The 7,502-nt window shown below is 42.4% G+C and overlaps 1 protein-coding gene across 3 annotated transcripts in view; it reads left to right on the top strand.

Annotated features, from left to right (window-relative positions):
• Nucleotides 1-2,023: 2,023 nt before the first annotated feature.
• The window catches only part of PPIG (peptidylprolyl isomerase G), a 28,385-nt gene continuing 22,906 nt past the window's right edge, over nt 2,024-7,502 (top strand). The window contains exons 1-3 of one of the 3 annotated variants that reach the window (XM_068138641.1): nt 2,024-2,258; nt 3,913-4,112; nt 6,533-6,600. The gene's annotated coding sequence lies outside the window, so the exon portion shown is untranslated. The remainder of the gene's footprint in view (nt 2,259-3,912; nt 4,113-6,532; nt 6,601-7,502) is intronic. The other 2 variants (XM_068138639.1, XM_068138640.1) reach the window with 2 other exon arrangements.

The following is a 7,502-nucleotide window of genomic DNA, read 5'->3' as shown; positions in this document are numbered from 1 at the left end:
GCGGGACGCGTGGTATCAGCTAGTGCTGGCTTAAGTGAGGGCGAGTGAAACGGCAACGTCCAGCACCCGCGTACGTTAAAAAAAAAGAAAGCAAAGGAATCGGTATCGTCAGCGCAACTTTTTGACACCTCCGCCCCCGGAACACAATTTGAGAAGCGCTTCTCTTTATTTTTCACAAGACTCTTTCTGCATTCAAGCCACAGATGCGTGGTTTAACCTCGGTCCCCCATGTGCCTCTGCATTGTCATTCACTCTGGGTATGCCCCAAGAGGGAACATTCCCCTTGAGTCAAGATGTCAGGAAATACAGGGAGAAAGTTCAGGCCCTTAGATCTTCCAAACGAAATAACAATAAAAATTTCCAAGGTCATCTTGATTATTTAGGTCATATTAATAAAACTAACATTTACAAACACATTTGGGGGAGGGAGGGGGGATAGTCTTCCTTGCTATGAAAAATCAAAAAAATACTGAAGTTCAGGAAGAATTTGTCTTTGCTGTACTGGAATTAATGTTACTTTGTTCTACATTATAATTTTTTTCATGCTTTGGAAAAAACAACCAAACCAAACAAAAAAACCTGCAGGTCATCTTCCCAGACCTTTTCTCAACACTCTTGATAGTAACAATGATATTTAGATAGAACAATAACAATCTCTGATTGTTCTAAAACTGCGTCAAATCTAAGACACTAAGACTATACCACGACCACTTTTGACTAGCTGTTTTTCAGCTGTCTGTCAAAGGTTGGGGATTTTTACTTTTTGTCTGTGCTATGTGTACCTCATATTGCATGCTTATGATTATGGAACTTAGAAAAACAGCATATAGAACTTCTAGCAATTTATCCACCTGTAATTTTTTTACTGGAAGAGCTCCTGTGCCCTTCTGCTAGCAAATTCAGAAAGCCGTAGTTACATGCTTATGCAGATGTGCAACTAACAGAGTGATCTCAAAGGGTAGCATTTACCTCTGTCAGTAATTTCAGGTGTTGTGCAAACTCATGCAAGAACTCCAGTGCATCCCTTGCTTTATTGAAAAACTGTCCCATGTTCATATAAAGGGGACTTCTGCAAATCATACAGATTTTTATTTACAAGAGGCTGAACTTTTCACTTTTGAATTGCCAACTATGTTTGGATTAAATAATAATGCCTAAACCAAATTAAAAATGCTTCATTAAATGATCTTAAATTTCAAGTTGGACACATAGAGGGAGAAAGCAAGATTTATCAAAGCATGCAGTACAGAAATTAGTGCTGATTTACTGAAGCCCACTCACCGTCTTATTCAGGATTGCAGAACTCCTAACGCTAAATATTTCAATGTTTATTGTTCAGAAATGCAGGGAAAAAAAATCTCAACAGATTTCCCAACATCCAGTTTGGACTTCCATTAACACCTGTTATGTATGCCTACTAATAAAAAAAATCCACTGATCTTATTTAAAACTCTTCAAAGGAGGTATACACTTCTAATTTGTCTTAATTTTTAAAGTACAGCTTTATGCATTGTCATAAGGTAAATTTATATTGACTTTGAATGGCAATACAAAGATAATATTATCATGATTTTCTTTTACATAAAGTTGGTCTAAATTCCCATTTTAGTTCTTTACAACGTAACGACGTGTGTCTGTTGGAGTAACCCTAGGCCCTTACAGTGCTGTATGGACGTTTCATTTACCTCCAAACAGTCCTGGGCCATTTCCCGGGCTTTTTGCTGAGCTGGTATCCTGCCAGCAGGGAAGACCAGCATTAGCCCCGGACACGTTTGTTTGGGAAGTACTGGTGTACCTCCAGACAGAAGGCAGAGGCTTCCTGCCGCTCCAGCGGCACCGGCGCCTTCCCGCGCGCACCCAGCCTCGCCTCGCTAGTGGAGGACAGATGGCCGGCGCCGACGGCGAGGCGCGGGGCAGCAGCGGCCGCGGCAGGCCGGCAGAGGGAGGGGGCGGAGCGTCTCTGATGAGCGCGAGGAGGCGGGCGGCCCCCTCCCCCAACCGCTTCGGCTGCTTCCAAGCGGCCCCAGCCGTTTGCCCTCCACTGGGTAGGGCTGTATTGCGGCCCGCGACCCTCCACATCTTTCTCTAGCTGGGGTGCCGCTCCTCCTGTCTCCGTGCGCCCCTTCACCTCTCCGCCGCACCGCCCCCGGGGTCGCCCCCTCCCGCCCTTTCCTTCCACTGACGCAGTCTGTGCCGCACCAGCTCTAACATGGCGGCGAGGCGCTGAGGAGAGCGGGGCGACGCGGGCCGTGAGCGGGGTGAGTGCTGGCGCCGCAACCGGGCGCCGCAGGGGTCCGGCGCTGTCGCCATGCGGTCAAGTGAGAGCTGCGGCACAGGCCGCGGCGTGGGCACCGGGGGCTCAGGGAGGGTGGAGGTTGTAGCGCTGCTAGATCCGAGCTTAGGTCACGTTCGGAGGTGGGAGCCCCGGCCCCTCCCGGTCCGCCGGGGGGACTCCTCTGGCCTGGCCTGGCCTGGCCGCCGCTCAGGGCCGGATCAGGGTCAGTCTCGTTCGCTCTCGTCGGCTCCCCGCGTGCACACGCCCCCTCGCAAGGCCCGGTGGCCCTTCTGCGTACAAGGGGCGGGCAGGCCGCAGCCGGGGCGTCCAGCGTTTCCCTGAGGGGGTCCGAAGGGTGTACCTGGTAACGGGGCACCCTGAGAGGAAAAGGGGGGTGTGGGAAGCCGCGAGCCGGGCCCGGAGGCAGGTGGGAGCAAGACGGGGTAGGCGAAACGGTGGACTAGGCCTGGCAAAAATTGTGCCAGGTGGTAGGGTCCGCGGCCCGGTATTGCCGCTTTTCAGCCTAACGAGCTGTCGGACAGGCATGCCGCGGGTCTACCATCCCGCTGCCAGCGCACTGCTCGACCTCGGGTGCTGCTCGAGAGTTTGAATGAGTTCTATCTCCTCCCCTAGAAGGCGAAGTAACCGGACTGCCTGCGTGCCACATGTTCTTCCCTCTACAGGCCTCTTCTAAGGAAGTGTAACCTATAGAACCTACCGTGGCTGGCAGGAGAATCCTCTGCCTCTCTCTTTTAAGGATTTTCTAACCCACTTAAGAGATTTTTGAGTTTCAGGCTCATTTTGTTTGCAGCCAAGACCAAACTATAAGTACCGTGTATATACGATTGTACTCTGAGTGATTGAGGAGGCTTTGAAGGAGGGAGGCTTAGGAGAAAAAGTAAGCGTTTATTGGAATTGTAGACAGAATATCTATTGTATTGTTAAACAGCGCCTTAAAATTTAGCAACAATTAGAAAAGTATATTCCATAATGGTGGTAGTCACTTGTAGTTGCCTAACGTTTGACTATTTAATTTAGTAATTATCTGAGACCTGTGCAAAGAGGAATATTATACTGTTTCTTTTGCATAAAGTCTGTTTTCTAAGATTTTTTTCTTCTGAGGGAAAAATGTGGGTTGTTTTTCATGGTTTTGTTCTGTATTGCCTGCAGAAGAAGCTGTTCTTTGGACAGAGATAAATGTTTTTAGTTTGGGTTGGGTTCATTGGATTTTTCTTATGTTTTTTTTTTCTCTCCTTTTGTTTTACCATTCTCATTCATTAATGCATTGGGGTCCAACATGACTCAAACTTTTAGTTAGTACTATGATAAAATAGGGAAATTACACATGATTTATTAAGCATTAGTTTATCTAAACTTGCAGAGCTTGATTTATCAGTTGTTGTTTTTTTTTAATTATAAAGATTACAGAAAAAGTATAGTTTCCTGTATGTGAAGTAGATCTGAAGGGGAGCATGTGAATGATGCCAACATCAATATTCCTCTGAGAGCACCCTTTAGGACTGCATTTCTTAATAAGGTTTCCTGTTTTTCTGTTTCTGTTGTGTGAAACCAACATATTTTTTAGCTAAGTAGTCACCCAAAGCTATTCTCAAAAGACTTTTTTTTCTTCCTCTTAGGATCTCAGTCTGGATTATGAGGGAAACTGAAGTGAAGAATATGTACTGCAGCGGAAGATTTTACTCCGCTGCAGCCTGATGTCTCCCATTGCCAGTTCACTCCTCCATGCCATGTGCATTTCAGAGCCACCTTCCATTTGGAAGCAGTCAATGAGTGCCAAGGAGCAAATCTGGCCATCTTGTAGTGGAGTGAAATTTAGGTAGGAGGCTGCGTTGAGGCAGGGAAGGAATTTAGAGCTGAAGTAGAAGAGGAGGGAAAACATGAGAATAAAAGATGATAGAACAAGCTTTTATTGGTTATGGTCAGAATTAAAAACTACCTCCTGCTGTTGCATGGTCTTGCCTTACACTCATCTTCAGTAGTGGGTAGGAAGGGATTCCACTTCTGAAATACAGTTTGGGGATCTTATTGAGTAAATGGCTTTAAAAGGATGGTATTTTCTTAAATCTCCCTAACAGGATAGCGGGCTCCTGCCTTACGTCCAAGGAAGACAGTATTCGGTATTGCCAGATAACTCTTAATTTAATTTATATTTTTAGGGGGAAAACAATCCTATGTCAGTAGTCTGAAATATATTCGTAGCATTATTCTAGAGGGAGACCTGATGAGAAGTGTTGTCAATCACTCTTTGCCTGCAAAAATGTGGAAAGTCTTTTTTGTGGTTGGCTTTTCCTCTCTAAATACTATTAGAAGGGATGGTCAGGTTGAGAACCTATAGAATGCCATTTCTAATGATGAGTGGAAAGTCTTCCTGCATAACACCATGGACCTGTGTAGAATGCAAGTGCTTTCTTATTTTCTTACAAGTAGGTTAACTTCACGGGATTGCAAAGACAACATCCAAAACCTGAAATGTGTTCAAGTGTAGTACCTTATTCCTAATTTGCTACTCAACAAAAATCCTGCTCTGATGATAGTAAAATAAAATAAAATTTCCTTAGTTGCCATTTCTTCTACCTCAGAATTTTTTGATGGTGAAACCCAGTGTTTGGGGAAAATGCTGAGGAGATGATGGAGACAGTGTTGTTGTGTTGTTTATACTTCCTGTAGCATCCTACAGATGGATGCTCTCTAACAAATGTACCTAGGAACAAAATTTCATGTCTTCCATTTCATAATCATAAGTTAATTTCCATTTTAATCCATACTACTACATTTGTAGATGGCCTGAAACAAAATGCTAGTAATTGGAATTTACACACTTTGTTGTTCATTCCATTTGGACATTGAATGAAGACCAATGCAGAGATAAGTGTAAATTGATGCAAGGAAACAAATGCAAAGGCAAGGTTAAGGAGAAGTTAAAAATAAGGGAGAGCTGATGATAATAGGGAAAGATGTGAAGGAGCAGGAGACCTTTTTTTTTTTTTCTCTACTGAATACATATTTGCTCCAAATTTGTTCTGTCCTGTGCAGAAACTGCAACAAATAGATAGTCCCATGACCTGTTCAGCATAGTTACAAATAAAGGAAAATTTTTTCCCCCCATAAAACTAGGAAATAGTCTGTATTGCTGCTTGCCATCAGCTCTTGTGAGATGCATGACTTTTCAGTTAGTGTGCATTTGTGAGCACTTTCTAGCCTGTCTCAGTCAAAAGGAGCTAGTTTATATTAAATGGTATTATTACCAGAACCTTGCTAGTACAGGTGATTTTGAAAAGATGTATTTTCAAGCATATCAACACGTAAAAGTGATAATCTCTGGTAGAGAGGTGCTAGTGAACAATTTGGGATGATTTTCCATTGGCACATTCATACTCAATGCACTTGCTTTTAATACAGACAAGTTTTAAATGATTGGTATGTACAAGGTAGTCTTTGATAATAGATACTACATGAAAATGATCCATAAGCTATTAATTTTTATTTAACTTATTAGTTTTCCTTCAGGAGAAGGTCTACCTGAAGTAATAACTGTACAAAGGATGCTTAAAGTATATTGGTGAGGAAATGCTGGGATAAATGACTCTGATCTTTTAGCCTGGCTTGTTAGACAACACCCACTTGAAAGTACCATGTATTTACTTGGCCCGATATTTGTGCAGTCAGGGTGTTCATACTTACCAATTGACATAGCTGTCATTTAGAACCCAGTGCAGCCAGTATTTAGGGGATATTATTGGAGGATTTAGGGAAAGTGCAGGGAGCACTGGAAGTGAAGTTTAGTCTATGTTCTAAATGTTACTTGGTCCACTGTTCATGAGACAATGTGGAGGTAGAAAAACATCAGACTGAGTAAAAGTGGGTGAGAACAGTGATTCTTGTAGAATTCTTTGTTTCTTCATTCTCTGTCTCACCCTGTTCTCTACAAAACTGAGTTAAAAATTGACAAAGGTATACTGACATTTATTATACAGTGTAACTTTAGTAATGATCAGTGTTTGAAATAAAAATTGTCATATTAAGATAGTTTTAATTGATTTTGGCTAAAATACTGTATATCAAGGTTAAGGCTTGCATCTACATATCTCAAGCAAATTGCCTATAAAGCTGCAGCAAAATATGTGAAGTTTGTGTGCAATCAGTCAGTTGTGGTACTACTGCTCCTTAGATGTCTCAATTCAGTTAAAAGTGTCCAGTCTATCACTAAACAATATTTAATGTAGCATTTGTTCACAGAGATTTCCTAGGAAAAAGTTGCTCCCCTGCCTCTTTGTGCAGCTGTATAGTCCACTCTGTTGACAAGGGTGAGTTGGTATCTGTCCTTTGCTATCTTCCTTGTGCTGCCCCAGACTTTTTGCAGCAGCATGGGCAGCCTTCTGCTAACCCACCAGTATGAAAGGTGGATTAATGGCAGCTACAGATGTTTTCTCCATTTGTTTCTCTGCCTGACTACAGAGTTTGTTGTACTAAGTGATTCAGTGAGAGGAGCAAGCAGACTGAGGCAAGCCTATTGCTTTTGATGAGTCTCTGGTTTGTGTGAATTAATGTGTTTGTTGCACAGCTAAGAAGGTGTCAAGTGAGAGTCTGCATGTTTGCAAAGTCTTGATGTGCTATAAATCACACCAGTGGTAAACTGCTGAGCGACATTTAATCAGTCCTGCATTCTTTCTATGATTTTCAATGTGTAACCTTGGCAAAAAGTTGGGAGTGACAGCACAGGAAGAAGGTATATAGACTAGCATGATTATGTTGCTTTTTGATTTCTTAAAGCCTCTTCACTGTAATCAGGGAATGACAGATGGTGACAATTGAATTTTTTGAGTCCATTCTGTGGCACAGCTAAGAGTGAAACTCTATGAGAGATGTATGAAGTATTTCAGCAAGATTTAAGTAGTATTTTCTGTCAAAATATAGTTAGCACTGAAAATGCATTGATTATATTCCGAATCCTGGAAAAGGTACTCCAGTCTTGCAGATCCTTTTGTCACTGTTTTTTTTTTCCCTTCTCTGAAGTAATTCAGAGAGCATGTAGCTTCATAAAAGGAAAATAATATTATGATTATTCATAATCCTGGAAGACAAGAGATGTAAACGGCATTAAGACATTGCTTACTACACAAAAATAAAGGTATTTGTGTACTCAAAGGTGAGGGAAAAGTTGTATTGATACTCTCGATAAAGAATCATAGAATAACTTAGGTTGGAA

This window comes from Melanerpes formicivorus, unplaced genomic scaffold (assembly GCF_026170545.1).
Source record: "Melanerpes formicivorus ecotype bairdi unplaced genomic scaffold, bMelFor1.0.p_v2 SCAF_5, whole genome shotgun sequence".
Classification (NCBI taxonomy): Eukaryota; Metazoa; Chordata; class Aves; order Piciformes; family Picidae; genus Melanerpes; species Melanerpes formicivorus.
Note: the sequence above shows the minus strand (reverse complement) of the source record. Positions and strands in the feature narration are given on the sequence as shown.